The 17,323-nt window shown below is 32.6% G+C and overlaps 1 long non-coding RNA gene across 1 annotated transcript; it reads left to right on the top strand.

Annotated features, from left to right (window-relative positions):
• The first annotated feature begins 5,189 nt into the window (after positions 1-5,189).
• Positions 5,190-10,260, top strand: LOC116584048. The gene is made up of 3 exons (XR_004283037.1): positions 5,190-5,289; positions 6,945-7,121; positions 10,145-10,260. It is a non-coding gene; the product is annotated as an uncharacterized LOC116584048 (long non-coding RNA).
• Positions 10,261-17,323: the final 7,063 nt, after the last annotated feature.

Below are 17,323 nucleotides of genomic sequence, written 5' to 3'. Positions count from 1 at the left end.
AGGATCCTTGCCCTTGCTGCCATGAGGATAAAATGAGAAGCCTACAATCCACAAGAGGGGCTTCACCCAAACATGCCTGCACCCTGATTTTGAACTTTCAGCTCCAGAACTATGAAAAATAACTTTTGTTGTGTATTTAAAAAATTAAAAAAATACATATCCAGCAATTTTATGAAATTTGTTTTTTAGTTCTAACAGTTTTTCAATAGAGTCTTTAGGATTTTCTATGTGTATTACCGTGCCACCTGTAAATAGTAAGAGTTTAAGTTCTTTGTTTTCAATTTGAATGGTGATGAACTCCTTTAGCTTTTGTCTTGAAAACTCTTCACCTTTCCTTTAGATCTGAGTGATAACTTCAACATTTACAGTATTCTTGGTTGGAAGTTTTTTCTTTCAGCCCTTGAATATATCATGAGGACCCTTCTGGCCCCAAAATTTCTGCTAAAAAACCACTGATAATCTTGTTGCTTTGTTCCTAACAAGTTGTTATTCCCTTGTTGCTTTTAAGATTCTTTCCTTTCTTAACTTTTGATTTTTTAATATTAATGACTTTGGGTGTCTTTTAATTATAATGTGTTTAGGTTCATTTTATTTGGAACTCTCTGGAGTGACTGGGTCTACATAGCTCTTCCTTTCCCTAAGTTAGGGAAGTTTTCATTGATTTTTTTTTCTTCAATTAAGTAATCTACCACTTTCTTTCCATTTTGTGAGCCCTATAATGCCAATGTCAGTCCTTTTCATATTGTCTCAAAAGTCTCTTAAACCATCTTCACTTTTTTTTTCTCTACTGTTTTTAAAACCGTCTTCACTTTTTAAATTTTTTTTTCTTTCTCCTCTTCTGATTGGTTGAGTTCTAATGCCTTGTCCTCAAGTTGACTGAACTTTTCTTCTGTTTCATTTAGTCAGCTGCTCAATTTCTTTAGTGTATTTTTAGTTCAATTATTGCACTTTAATTCTGTGACTTTTATTTGTTATTTACTTATATTTCCTATCTCTTTGTTGAAATTCTCACTCTGTTTATACATTTTCCTTTCCAGTTTGGTGAGTATCCTTTTGACCATTAGTTTAAATTTCTGTCAGGTAAATTACTTTTCTTCATTTTATTATTTTTTTTCTGACATTTTTATCTTGTTTCATTCTGACCATAGTTGCTAATTTTAGTACTTTTTCTTATGTGAAGTCAAAGTCAGAAAGCATATCAGTGTTAACAAAATATTCACTTTGACTGAAATAGTATGTATATTAGTATTAAAATACACCCAAACTTGTTCACAAAATAACCCCTCTTCTTTCTCTCAACCCTCTTGCAAGGCCACAGCCAAAATGCCAAGGTCACTAAATAAATGTAACCAATTAAAAAAATCTTTCATCCTTTAACATGAATTCCTCACTGATAAACATAATAAAAAGCCATCAAGTATAATTCCTTCATATCTGTATAGTGCATAAGCCAAGAATTTATTTATAGCCTGCACAGTTGGTTTCATTCTATTATTTAGAAAAATATATACAGTCACCTATCACATAATTCTTCTTCTTCTTCCTTTAATGCATAATTAATATTATGCATCATCCTCAAATATCGCTTGATAAAGATTTTTGACCCTAGCTGCTTCTGCTTTCTCTATGAGTGCAAAATTTTTCATTAATACTGCAGTTGACTATAGTTTTCTAAGTTGCTTTTGCTTTAAAGAGTGGAACCATAAATACTGCTCCAACTTTTGATATCTTCGGTATGTCTAGCAACAAAGTTGATCAATGTTACTGCATGAAAATAGAACCCCCAGATCAAATGACAATTTCCAGCTTATTATTACCACCTCCCTCAACCCTTACCCCTGCAAAGGGAGTATCACCATCACCACTACTACCCTATCAGAGAGCTGGTGTAAGTTCCCCTCCTTGGGGGCATGTAGAATGTGCCCCAGACTGCAGAATGGTGGGTCAGTCGCACATAACGAGATATTTCTGAGTGGGCAAAATGAAGGTAAAGTCTTTAGGTTGTAGGACAGCTTCTTTGCAACTGGATGTTCAAATCAGAGGGCTGCAGTTTATCATTTGGTGGGCCTCCCCATTGGGAACAAAAATAATAACAACACAGCCAGAATCCATGCAATTTGCATGTCTAAAAATGAATGTCTGCCTATTCTTCAGGGAAGATTGGGGACTTTTAAGCCCTTCCTCTTTTTTCTGCCCTCTCTTTTCTTCCTCTTCTAACTCCCCTCTTGATTTCTTCCCATCTTTCTTTCTATTTTCTTCCCTTCTTATATGATCTTAGACTTTTTTTTTTTTCTTAAATGGGCAATTTCCCTAACTCATGCAGTTCAGAAGAGTGGAATATTGCTCAGAGTACAAGCTGGAAACTTCACAGGGAAGCAGAGGGAACACATCAATTAATCCTTCAAGAAATAGTCTTGCCAGACATTTATGCCCCTGTTTGACAAGGCTTTATAATGGAAAATGAACTGGGGAATTGTGGCAAATTAATCTCCAGTCAAATATAATTCAATTTTTTGAGATATTCATAAATGTACTTCCTATTTGCACTCTTCTTTTCTTGTCACATATGTGAAGTCGTGACACTTGAAGATTTATGTGTCCTAGCATATAGAGATTTGCATTCCATATTCACCACTAGAGACCACTTCACTCTTTGTTTACGATGTTATTTTGGGTTGCACTATTTATGTTACTCTTTTCATCACTTTTTATGCTTCAGTAAACCACATTTTAGCCATGGGTCCATTTTTGAGAACTGAAGATATAATGCAACACAAGCGTAAAAAACAAAATTACAAATTTAATAATGTTAACAGTAGCATGAAAATATATTAGGCGAGACAAACTGTATCCTATTAGCTAGATATTTGTGGACAAACAAACCAATGTGATCCTTAAAAGGACATAACTTTAGAGGACATAATTATCATTAATTATATGAGTAATGGGATTTCTATGCAAATAAAAATTAATCTTACATTTCAAGTTTGTTTAAGGCTGTGAACAAAATAGTTTCATGGATTTTGGATTTTTCTTCTTCAAACTGACAACTATCTCCAACATGGCCACAAATTATACTTTAATAAATGTTTTTTTGGCTGTCAAAGTAACATGTCTCCTTTTTCACATTTCTTGTCTTTAAATTTTATTGTATATTACTTTTTTCCCCTTTTCCCTCTGAGACATTATATGTTTATAGACATAACAAATACACACAGACATACATACATAATAATTAGGAAATAAATTAGAAGGACCCTTATGTTTTGACCTCTTATCATAATTTAAAGCAATTAATAAAGAGCACAGGAGCATAAAACCTTATCTTGACCTTAGAGTGCTTATCTCTAAGAAGCCAGATAAAACATAGCAGCAGTTTTCATCTGTTCACAGCTTACATCTTCTCCATAGAATATGCAATGACTGCAGCTTTACTCAAGAGGGATGGTGTGTTATCTCACCAGCACAAAGAATCTGAAGGAAGATATGGATACTACAGGAAAATAAAATTATTGCTGATTATAACAATAATAATATTACACATCCATTTAGTGAAGAATCTTCTAGAAAAATCCAAAATTCACCTCTGACACATACCCAGCATGATGGCAAATAAGCATATGTGTTTACATATAAAAATATTTTGATGAACTTTCTAAGTATAAATATTTGGCAAATTAACTTTTTTATAAAAATAAGTATTCACTACTTTAGCACCAATAAACTGATTGGTTCAAATTAACTTCTAGCTTCTTCTCCTTTTCCAAAATAAGAATACTCATATCTAGGGGTGCCTAGGTGGCTCAGTCAGTTGAGCAACCAACTCCCAGTTTGGGCTCAAGTCATGATCTTAAGGCCATGGGATCACCCTGAGTAGAGCTCCCTGCCAGAGGAAAGTCTGCTTGAAATTCTCTCTCTCTGCCCCTCTCCCTGTGTGTGGGTGCACTCTCTCTCTCTCTCTCAAATAAATAAATATTTTAAAAGAAATAAATATTTAAAAAGAAGTAAAAATAAAAGAATAAAAAGAATACTAATATTGACTTTTCTTTCTGCAGATATAAGGATCAAACAGAAAAATGTTTGTGAAATTTGAAACCTGAAAGCAGTTACATAAATGTAAATTTTTGACAAAGACCTCTGTTCAACTAAATGAATAATATATCACAGTTGAAGATAAAAGTGATTATCCTAACTAATCCATAATTTATGATTTCTTAGAATAAGCTGACATATGTGTTGAAGGGAGTATATACAAGCACTTTCAGTAGCATTAACATATAATCACATCTAAATCTTCATATAACCACGTTTGTATAAAGTGGTATAACTATACATGGATATGAGTGAATCAACTCATATACCGAGTGATAGCCAAGCTAGAAAAATAATCACAGTCATGACTCCCTGCCCTCACTCTTCACAAGGACACTGATAGATATTACTGAAAATTTCATTGCACTAAAATTTATAGAAAGCAGAGAAAAGAACAGCATTTACTGAATTCTTAGCATTCAATTTATGTTATATTATTAATTTCAAAAGTTATATTGAGGGGTGTCTCAGTCATTAAGCATCTGCCTTTGGCTCAGGTCATGATCCTGGGGTCCTGGAATTGAACCCCACAATGGACTCCCTGCTCCACAGGAAGCCAGCTTCTCCTTCTCCCATTCCCCCACTTGTGTTCCCTCTCTCTCTGTGTCTCTCTGTCAAATAAACAAATAAAATCTTTTTTAAAAATTATATTGAGTGTCATTTGTTTGGGAAAGCTTACTTTAGTGTCATTTGTTTGGGAAAGCTCAAAAATGTTTAGGAGAAAGGAGGAAGAATGAAGCAAGAGGTGCCTTTAAAGCAGAGATAGCACAGTTAGTCTTGGGTTGCTACATATAAAGAATTAATGCTGATAGCTTCCAACCTCAATGGCAGATCATTCCTAAATAAATTTGCCTTCTACTCATGGCTAGGTATATTTCTGTGAGGTATCATGAATAAGTTACCAAAAATGTTGTTTCAAGACATCATAAGATCTTTTATAAGCTTTTTACTGTGTTTGGTTTTATCCATTTGGAACCTCTTATAAATAATAAACCTTCTAGCATCTCTATCAAATTGACAGAATTCTAAATTCTTTTATGAGGTTAAAATGATGTAATCTGTGTTAAAAGTCAGCCATTATGACAGTTATATTTCACAAATCTGAGAAGAGGGGTATATTCAAACTTCCTGGCTATTATTTTGAAGAACTAGAGGATTCCTAAACCAGTCAGCTCAAAGAGTAGATGATCTGAAAAGGTGAATACTTTGGGAAATTAAAAAAAAAAAAAAAAAAGAAGGAGGAGGAGGAGGAGGAATGGGGGGGGTGTGCTTTTAGGGACAAGTAAAAGATTATAGTCTCTGGGAAATATGGGTTCTCTGATAAAAAGTAGAAATTACATGTATTTTTTTAAATGATCATATTTCTTTGCATATATTCTTTAAGCAGTTGTAAGTGGTTCTGTCAAGGGTCTTATTAAATATATGCAGTTTTGACCACTTTTGGCACTTAATAATTAGCAGAGTGCTTTAAAATCATCCACTACCATTCTTTATTACATAAACAAGTAGAAGAAAGAGGTAGAAACTGATTTAGTTATTACTATATATCACACTAGAAGTCAAATGAGGGCTAAAACCCAATGCTTTCTTCTTCATATGAAATCTGAGGACATTAAGTCTCAATAATGAAAAATTTCAGGGAAAAAGAAAAACTGTTGAAATATGAGAATAAGGTGATAAGAAAGCAATAGGTCACAAAAGGTTTTCTAAAAAATGTAATGAACATATAAGACATAAGCTTTGGCTTGCCTTAAGTTGATTTCCTTAGAGCAAACTCCATCTAAAAAGAGAAAGCATAAATATCCCTAAGATCACTCTGAATATGGAAGGCAGCATGATAAGATAGAAAGAGTACAGATTTTAAGATCACAAAGATTGCCTGGGTTTTAATCTAACATTCACCACAAACTGGTTGGGTGAGCAATGGCAAATGAATTCACCTTTGTGAGTCTAAATTTACTCTTAGAAAAAGTATCTTCAGGATTGCTATGGGGATTATAGAAAATAACGCAAAAGTAAGGAATTGGCACAGAACCCAACAGGTATTAGGTACCAAAATGTATTGTGGGGTTTGTTGTTTGTTGTTTTGTTTTTCCCCCATCTATTCCTTTACTTACCCTAAAATTCTATGAATTGTAAGAGCCAGATTACCCAGGTTATAATTTAAAGATTATCGTCTCAAGGTCTTCCTAGCTAGGTGAACTTGGGCTAATAGCTGTTTCTTTTGAATAACACTGTGGTTAGATTATATGTTTCCTTTGTTTCCTCTCTGTTTGTAAGAATAAAATAAGTAGTGTGAAAACACAGTCCCAAAAAAGGCTATGCTCATGGATGGGGAAGGAATTAACACTTCTGGGTGCTTACAGAGTTCTAGATGATGTTTGCACTAGCATTCAAACTTCATGACATTACTGTGAGTTATTTAATTCACAAGTGAGAGAACACAGAAAGGGTAAGCAACTTGGCTAAGACCACTCAACTGTTAAGTCACAGAACATCAAAGTCAGTGCAGGTACGCTCACCTACCCTCCCTGCACATGACTTCTGAAGCACTAAGGTTATTAATAAGAGGAAAGGGACCATTGATCTTTAAGCAAGAACTCTGAAGGGAAAGGTGAAGAGTAGGCAAACAGATTCTATGAGTAGCTTGAAGTGTCTGCTCATTTAGCAGAACAAAATAAAACTTGCTAACCTCATGAGGGTTTATATATAAGCAAATCAGAGGGAAGGGATAATTATTAAGTACAACATGACTTTAATGTATATGTCTAACAGTGCATTTTTTTGAAATAAAATTGACAGAAAAGGAAGAAAAGTCCATGTTAATTCATTTGTATTCTAATACACTTCAGCTGCAGAGCAAAGAAACCATGCCAGTTGCTGCTACTATAGATAGACGGCGAAGAAATCCCCTACGAGCCCCATGGGTTTACAGAAGTCTATCCATCACTCTGTCAGTCTTCCGGATCATTATTCAAGTTGCTATCCCCAATTTTGCTGGATATATCAGATCAACTCCAGCTCCATAGGTAATTTTTCTCCCTAATAGGTTTGGAATTTGTCCTTTTTAAATTATCTTTGGACTAATGTTCTGCTCAAAATCTTTGAGAATGATAGCAAGAATGTCAGTCATTAGCTCTCGTTTGGGGGAAAGGAAGGTGGAAGGTGTATTTAATTTACAAACCATCACCTTGCTATTACTATAGAGGGAATTTAAAGGTATAGGCAGAACAGTTACATTAACTGTGAATGTGATGCTTTCTTAGGTTTCTATTAATATAATTAATTTATATATTTTATTATTTACTTCAAGGATCTTTAAGGGCAGGGAAAAAAACATGTCTACACAGTTTCAAGTTTATGTAGAATTTTTGCAGATATCTAGTCATTTGATCAATGAAGAACATCAACCCGGAAAATTTAACTAAACATTTACCAAAATGCACTCATCAAAACAGCAAAAAACAAGGATAGTTTTGGTCACATTTGCAAAGGAAGTTTACTATTTCATTGAACAAACCTGTATCATGCGGGTGTGTAAGACGTTGAGTTTCACAAGGGTGAAATACATGCAAAGAAGACCAGACCCTGCCTTAAAGCTAAAAACACAACAACAACAAAGAAACTGATAACAATAAACTGTATATTAATATATATAAATATATGTGAGTGTGTTAAGTGTAATATTAAATGTAAATGTTAAACATGAAATGAGAATATTGTCCGGGTTGTAAAAATCAGAAAAGCTTCCTGAAAGATGTGAAAACTAAGCAGAATATTAAAGATTTCTGAAGGGAAGGGAAGAATATTGCAGATAGAGGGGCTGTAGGTGGAAAAAAAGGATGATAGCAGATTATTAAATGTTTTAATATTTCCAACTATAATTTTATCTTCAGGGGAGCAGGACTTTTCCTCTTTTTTTGTTCACAGTCCCATTCCCAAGATCTAGAACAATTCTTCATACAGGTAACTATTTGTTGAATAAAGGATTAAACCTTACAATGCAAGTCAAGGAATAGAAAAACATGAGTTCCAAGTAGAACCAGATCACAAAGTATGCTTAAATGTTTCTTAGTGACCCTGTTTGTACTAATTCTCATTCAGGCCCTTCCTGGCTCCAGAGTATCTGGTGATAACACAGCCACTCGTTCTCAGTAACCGACCCTCCTATTTGCACATGCGCTCAGACCTTGTTCTTTATAATGCAGAATTTTCTTGATACAATTTCCCATCATAATCTCCCTATGCCCATTTACCTGGGAATTTATCTTTGCTGATAAGAGCTAATTAAATTTGCCTTAAATTCTTCATGGAAGAAAACTGTCCCAGATAAAATTTTCAGTCAGCTGTGGCTTTGTGAAGGAGACCAGTGCCAGCCCTCAGTGCAATCTAGCACTGAGCTCATCTCTCGGGTCTCACCAGGACTAGGCTTGCAACTGAAATAACTTGTTTTTGTTTTTGTTTTTGTTTGTTTTTGTTTTTGTTTTAAGTGGGCTCCACACCCAACATGAAGCTTGTACTCACAATCCTGAGATAGCCCCATGCTCTACCAACTGAGCCAGCCAGACACCCCATGAATATAATTATCTTTTAAATGCCTAAATTACAGGTCAGAGGGAAGATTAAAATAGATAACATATAAAAATGTCTTGAAAATTTCAAGAGATAACACAAATGTAAGGAGCTATCAATTTATTAGGACCTACAAGGGCTTGAAACCAAGAAATTAAATGACCTGTATGAAAATTTCCCATATTATCACTGCTGTTGTGGGATAACCTTTTGTAAAGAAAGGATAAACATTTTTAGCACCTTTTGAATCACATTGTGTAGGCAGCTTCCTTTTCTGTCTATATTGAAAGTGGCATTAAAGTAAAGCCACAGCAGTATTGGAGACTATGATTTATTCTCAAATAATTCAATCTCTTTGTTCCTTAATCTCATAGCATCTTCTGATCACTATATAAACACTTTTCCAGTTAATTTGCATAACAAATAATGCTACAGGTTTGAAAACATTATCATTCACACTTGATAAATGAACCAATTTTGAAACCTGCACAAGGTCAAGTGTTACTATTCCTAGCTCCATAACCTTGGGGCTTTCTAACAGACACTGCTACTTTTCTCCTTGAACTTGGTTAGTCAATGACTCTGGTTAAAGTTATTAAAAGGAGATACTCTTCATTAGAATATAAATGAACACACAGTAACCCCTTTTCTTTTTCTTGCCTTCACTGAAATAGGACAACATTTGCTCTATTGACAAGATGGATAATTATTTATGTGGATTATCACCCCTTAGTCTAATACTATTAATATCTGTGCTTATTAGTACATATGCTCATTTATAGCACAATACACATATCTGTACATATACACATGTATGCACACACACACATACACACACACACACACACACACATATATATATATATATGCATATATATATATATACACACACACACTTAACAAATTTTCATTCCCTTCCTTTATTACCCCATGGAAACTTGCCTTTTTTTCTTTGTGAAATATATGGTCAAATCAGTCTTTTTACATAAATTAAATCCAATTGTTTTTATTTTATATATGTTACTAAAATGAGAAGTAGTTCTGCAAGTCAGACACATAGCAAATTAGATGTAACCAACATATATTAATTTTAGTTGGTGTAAGTTTTGATGCATGTGACCTGAAGAGAAGAGCTGTATTGGTCTGATAAATTTATGAGATGGGACATTACAGAAAGAATACTTAATATCTACAGATAATGTGAGGTTCATGAGATTGTCAAAAAAGAAAAAAAAATTTCAATGCCTACGTCACCATGTTTCTTAAAAAAAATAGAGTCATAAAACCTCAAAATCACCACGTTGAGTAGTTAATACATATGAGAGGTCATGATGTTCCCAAGAGTTTTCAGACTAAGGATATTATACCATAAAATACATCACTTCCTATTTTTAGATATGGTGACACCCAGTAAAAATAATTGCACATATTATTTTAAATGATATTTAATGCTGTATTTATTATTTTCTTTTCTTTCCAGATGGACAGTGTGTTTTCTTCCTATTTTTAAAAACAGCAAAGAGGAGAACTGCTGAATATTATAAGGACACGCTAAAAAGTATGTTGTTACTATGGCAATAAAAAAGAGAACAAATGTCCAAATATCTTTTTGGTAAAATTCCATTTCTCTAGGTAAAATTTTGTTCTTTGCATTAAGTGTAAGCAAATATTCTTTATGTCAGATTTTTAATTTAAATATTCCCAGTTAATTTACCTATATTGAATACCTATCATGTTCCTGGCAATTTGATATACAAACATAACTAAAACACCTTTTCTGATCTCCTTGCAGCCTCTTTGGGAAAATTGGGAAACTAATTATGTCAACACAAAGCTGTGTACCAGAGGTTTGCACAAGAAGCTAAGTTTCTAACCTCATCCTTCCCTCCTCCTCCTTTCCCCTTCCCCTTTTTCTCCTTTTCCTACTTCTTCTCCTTCTCTTGCTTCTTTACAGAGAGAAACAGAGATAACTATAATTATGTAAAACAAAGTAAATATGTCATAATTCCAAACTTGCATAATCTTCCTTATAGATGTTGTAATAAAATGTTATTTTATTAGTTTCTTATTGCTGTGTAATAGTATTAGCACTGACTTAGCAGCTTAAAACAATACATTTATTATTTCACATCTTCTGTGGGTTTGGAGTCCAGGACTGCTTTCGCAGGGTGCTCTACCATGCTATAAATTGTCAGCCAGAACTGATGTTTATCTGGAGTGTTAACTAGGTAGAAGTCTGTGTTTTCCCCTTCATGTGGCTCTTAGCAGCATTCAGTTGCTTGCAACTGTAAGACTGAGAGCTTCAGTTCTTTTGCCATCTGTTGACGAGGGCAGCTCTCACCTCCTGGAAATCACCTGCAGTTCTTTGCATCCTGTGGGAATCCCCAACATGGCCATTTCCTTCTTCACAGCCAGCAAGGAAGAGAAAGGAGTACAGGAGGCTGGCAATACCATCTAGGTAACATAACTACATGCACATAAACACATAAATCCTATCACCTTTTCTCTATTCTATTGGTTAGAAGTTAAGTCATTGGCTCCATCCATATTCGAAAAAAGTATATTGCACAAGAGATGAAGAGTAGAAGGTAGGAATGATAGGGTCACCTTAGGAATTTATTATGCCACAGCTAACATCAATAGAAAAAACATGAGATAAGCCCTATCAAAACAGTTTGAGGCCACTGTCAAAACTAAGAAAAATTAAGATGTTGTACTATATTTCATTGAGCTGAATTTCATACCATCAACTACATCATTTTTATTAGAAAAAAGAAGAAATATGTGGAAATATTACACATCTATATTAGGGTTCTCCAGAGATAAAACTACAGTGAACCTTGAGTAATGTGGTAGCTAGAGGTACTGATCTCCACACAGTCAAAATTCTATGTATAACTTTTGGCTCCCCCAAAACTTAACTACAATAGCCTACTTTGACCAGAAGTCTTATCGATAACATAAACAGTTGATTAACATATATTTTGTAATAGATAAATAAAATAAAATGATAAAATGAATAAATAATATAAAATAAATAATAAAATAAAACAAAAACTATATATTATATTCTTACAATAAACTAAGCTACAAAAAAATAAAGTTATAAAATTATGAAGAAAAAAGAATTACATTTGTGTTATGTTTATCAAAAAACATTTATGTATAAGTGGACCCGCACATTTCAAACCTCTGTTGAAATTCAAGGGTCAACTATAATAGGATGTGTCTGTGTATGTATCTGTCACACACACACACATATACGCACATAGAGAGAAAGAGAAACTACTTTTAAAAAATTGGATCATGTGATTATTGGGGTCTGCAAGTTCAAAATCTATAGACTGGTCCTACAGACTACAGATCAAGGGAAAAGCTGAGGTTGCAGTCAAAGTTTGAAGACAGCATCCCATCACAATTTTTTCTTGCTTGGGAGAGGTCAGCTTTTGTTCTATTCAGATATTCAACTGATTGGGTAAGTTCCACCCATATTATGGAGAGCAATCTGCTTAACTCAAAGTCCATTGATTTTTTTTGGTAATCTTATTTACAGTGGGATTTGTTGTTGGTTTTTGTTTTGTTTGTTTTTAATCATATCCAGAAACACCCTCACAGAAACACCCAGAATGATGTATGAATAATGCTTGACCAAATATTTGAGAAACATGCCCAACTAAGTTGACACAAATAAATTAATCACAATAACTATAAATTTTTAACAGACCTTTTCTTTGACATATTATAAATAGTTAATCTATTAAGCTAAGCACTAAGTTCCCTATAAATGTTAATTCATAATGGCCTATGAAGTCGATTTATTTATTGCCATCCCAATTTTGTAGATTAAGACATGAAACACCCCAAGTTTAAGTAATTTGCTCAATGTCACACCACCTGTGAATGATAAAAACAGAATTTGAGCACAAGCTTTTCTTTGTTCTATAGCCTTATAAGATACAGGTGAAAAATTAGAAAGAAATTGTGTGTTCATAGATTGGAACAGTTAATATTGAAATGTCTATATTACTCAAACCTACCTATAGATTCAATGCTGTCCCTGTTAAAATTCCAGTAGCATTTCTTATAAAAATAGAACAAACTGTCCTAAAATTTATATGGAACTGTAAAAGGCCCTAAGTAGTCAAAACAATCTTGGGAAAGAAGCATGAAGCTGGATGTATCACACTTCCTAATTTCAAATTATACTATAAGACAATAATAATCAAAAAAGTACGGTATCAGCATAAAAATAGACACAGATCAACAAAACAAAATAGAGAGCCCAGAACAAAACCATGTATACATATGGTCAATTAATTTTGACAAAAGACAAATATAGGGAAAGGACAGTTTCTTCAGTAAATGGTGTTGAGAAAACTGTATATCCATAACAAAAGGGAAATGACTTCTGTCTTATACCATAAAAAAAAAAAAAAATCAACTCAAAATGGACTAGAGGTTTGAACATAGTACTTGAAACCATAAAAATCCCAGAAGAAAACATAGGGAGTAAGCTCCTGGACATTGGTCTTGGTAATCTTTTTTTTTTTTTTTTTTTTTACATTAAAGCAAATGCATCAAAAACAATGTAAACAAATGGGAACATATCCAACTGAAAAGCTACTACACAGAAAGGAAACTATTAGCAAAATGAAATGGGAAAAACTACAGAATGGGAAAAATCTTTGAAAACTACATATCTGATAAAAGGGGTTAATAGCCAAAATTATTAACATATAATTATATAACTCATACAACTCAATAGCAAAAGTAGGATAGATGATAGACGGATTGATAGATAATGGGCAAAAGAATGAAATAGATATTTCTCCAAAGAAGACATGCAAAGAGCCAACAGGTACATGAAAAGCTTTTCAACCTCACCAATCAGAGAAAAACAAATCAAAACCCCAATGAGATATCGCTTCACACATATTAGCATAGCTACTATTAAAAAGACAAAAGATGGGTGCCTGGGTAGCTCAGGCAGTTAAGTATCCAACTCTTGATTTCAGCCCAGGTCTTGATCTCAGGATGGTGGATTCAGGCCCTATTATGGAGCCTTCTTAAAAAAAAAAAAAAAAAAATGACAAAAGATAACAATGCTTGTGAGGATGTGCAGGAAATGGAAGCCTTGTATACCACTGGTATATGGGAATGTAAACTCATACAACTTCAGTGGAGAAATAGTACAAAGGTACTCAGAAATAAAATAGAAGTAGAATATGATCCAGCAATTCTATTTCTGAATATTTCCAAATTGACAATTAAAATAATAACAAATAATTATCTGTATATAGGACAAGAATGGAAAGATAATGGAACAGAGAAAGATAGAAAGATGGTATTAAGATGGTAGATTTAAACTCAGCATACCACTAATTACATTAAATGGAATAAATGCTCAGTTAAGAGACAAGATTTTTTTGTTGAATAAAATGAAAGTGTGCTATTTATAAAATATACTTTGAAAAACTAATGATGTAGAAAAGTTGAAAATAAAAGATGGAGGAAAGTACACCCTGCAACTACTAAAGGCAATGTATATAAATATATTAAAGTAATTAGAAAAAATACACTTCAAGACCAGAAGACTGTCAAAACATTTCAAGGATCCTTATGACAGAGTTAAAATATTTAAAATACTAGAAACATTTAATAAATACATTTTCACTTAATCATGTCTTCAAAATACAAAAAGCAAGAATTGGCAGAGCTATGAAGAGAAATAGAAAAATACATAGTTATAGTGAGATATCTTTAACACAATATTCACAGAAAAAGTAATGATTTAAGAGCATTAGTAAAATAGTGAACAAATTTGACTAAATACACATATAGATATTGCCAGTGTTATAGAATTTACATTGTTTTCTATCATACAAATATTACTTGCCAATTTGACAATATACTGGTGCAAATGTCAAAAAAAGTTTTATAAAATTGAAATGATACAGCTGATGTTTTTTATTGGACAATGAAGCTAGAAAATAACAAACTTAATTTATTTGGTTAACAAAAATACTCCTAAATAATCCATGTGTTGATGAAGAAATTACACCAATAATTAAACAGTGCTTACATGAAAATTTATAGCCTAAATACAACATAGGAGAAAAGTAAAATGGAAGAAAAATAAGCTAAAGATTAATCTAAAAATACTAGAAAAAGAACTACAAAGCAGAAAAATTGAAGAAATAAAGAAGAATGAAAATTGTTGTTATGGAATATAAATGTAAAATAGAAAGACAAATTGCTTCTTTGAGAAATGAAATTGATAAATTTCTAGCACATTGGTTATTGAAAGAAAGAGAAAAGTAAAAAATAAAATTAGCATTAAGAATAAACCAAAGTAAATATGGCTATATATCTTACAGAAACTTAAACGATAAGAACATAAAAGAAACTTTTGCAATAAAATTGAAATTCAGTTTGTCAAAAATAATAGAAAACTCATTAGCAATGGAAACTATTACAGAAATGTAGAAATTATAGAAATATTAAATGCAATAATGTGGATAAAACACAAAATATATTTTTGATCCAAAAAAAGCCAGACACAACATGTTATAAGATTCTAATTATACAGGTAAAAATATAAGTAAAACTAATTAAATGATTACCATATAAATCAAAATACTGCTTAAATGTAACAATATTGTTTATCTTTAGGTGGAAGGAAGCTGTTGTCAATAAGAAGAGTCATGCAAAGAGTTTCTGGTGGGCTGATAATGTAATTTTTTTCTCATAGGTGATTAAATTGGTGTTCATTTAACAATAATTTATTAATACAGCTGCTTTATGTACCTCTTTTTATGATATATTTTATAATAAAATGGTAGCATAAATACGTATATGAGGTATAAGATGATTAAAATAATAGCTCATATAATCCTAGAAAAATTTCTTAAAATGGGTAAGAAAATGATTCCAGTGATAAGAGTAGCTTGCACAATATTTCCTAGGAGATCAGTGTTGAATTAGACTTTAAATATGGGTCTAAGTTACCTAAGGAAATCAAAAAAGGAAATCAAAAAGAAAGTACAATTTGTTAATGATATATACAATGTCTCTGACATAAAGATAGCTACTTATTTAGTAGAAGATCATGATGTTTCTTATACAGTCTGAATATAAAAACAATGCATGGGATGATGCATTTGTTCAATAGTGAATTTAGTAACATTATTTAACCTTTAATGAAGGCTGATGGCATAATGTAATTGAAAACTCTTGAATACTTATTCTGAAGTTTATGATGTATTAAGAAAATGGCAAGTACTGCAGCAAGGTGAGTAGTAGTAAAGAAAAGTCTACAGAAATGAAATCTGAATGTGTTTAGACTTCAGTGTATAGTTTGGTGACTCTCATTTGTATGTGGATTGTGAGTGTGAGTGTGAGGGAGAAGTTTAGGCTCTGTGTACTCTGAGGAGAAGACAGAGGTAAGGAACAATAGAAGGAGAGGTCATATTCTTGATTTAGGAGCTTTTCAAATTATGAAAATCATATTTAAATACATATGCTATTTTCTCTAAATTAAAAACTGTAAGAAAATTTTGACAAAATCTTCTTAACCAGTAGGGATGCATAGAAGGTAGTATGAAGAATTATTTTAAGATATAACAAGCTATAAGAAAATATTTTAATAAAATAAATTCAATTTAAATCACAGTGATCCCTTTAAAACTTAGATAAAATCATGGTGATTCACTGCTTAAAACCCACAGTTGCTACTAAGAACTGGTAACATGGCTTTAAAGGCTCTTTGAGATTTAGCCCTTGCCTACATTTAAAGCCCATTCCATACCATTTTTTTTCTTTCTCCAATGCTGGTCATTCCAACTTTCTTTCAGTTCCCTAAGTATTTGTCCTGCCCCAATAGCTCTACATATGCTGTTCTGTTCACCTGGAACATCTCCCAAACTTCAAGTATCACTTTAATATCCTTGCAAAACTTAAGTTCTCCTTAACCTCCACCATCATCATCACTACCATTACTCCTGCCCCCACCAAACCAGCTCAGTTCCATAATATAATTTCACATAATCTTATTTCCATTAAATCTATCCCCTATTATAAATAAATATTGTTGTGATCTGTACTTACTAAGAAAGGTTTTCCTTTTACTTATATTATTATTCCTCTTGTCTATCATAGGACCTGATATTTAATAAGGGCACATTAAATACCTATTGAATGAATAGATATTTCCACAGTCTTATTATAATGATAAGAAATTTATTGAATATTAGTGATACTACAGACAACAAAAAAAGTTAAGAGACTTTTTAGTGAGTCCAACCAAATATAAATAAGTCCAGAGTGAACAAATATGCACTATATATAAAGAAAAGTGAAAAGGAAATAAATCCCATTAAATAGTTCAAGAAAATTTTCATTATGAAAGTGATACTTCAGTTGAATGTAAAGAAATGTGAAAAATTTAGATAGCAAAGAAAAAAGCAGGTGATGTTATTATAGTAGACAGAATAAAGGCCTCCAAAGATATTTCTAATCCCCAAAGTGGTAAATATGTTACCTTACATGGCTAAAGGAACTACTTCATAGGTAGGATTAAGTTAGCATTACATTCTTGAGATGTATAAATGAACCCAGTTTATCCTTGTGGGCCTGATGTAATCACTAGGACCTTGTGAAG

This window comes from Mustela erminea, chromosome 2, assembly GCF_009829155.1.
Source record: "Mustela erminea isolate mMusErm1 chromosome 2, mMusErm1.Pri, whole genome shotgun sequence".
NCBI classification, from domain to species: domain Eukaryota; kingdom Metazoa; phylum Chordata; class Mammalia; order Carnivora; family Mustelidae; genus Mustela; species Mustela erminea.
Note: the sequence above shows the minus strand (reverse complement) of the source record. Positions and strands in the feature narration are given on the sequence as shown.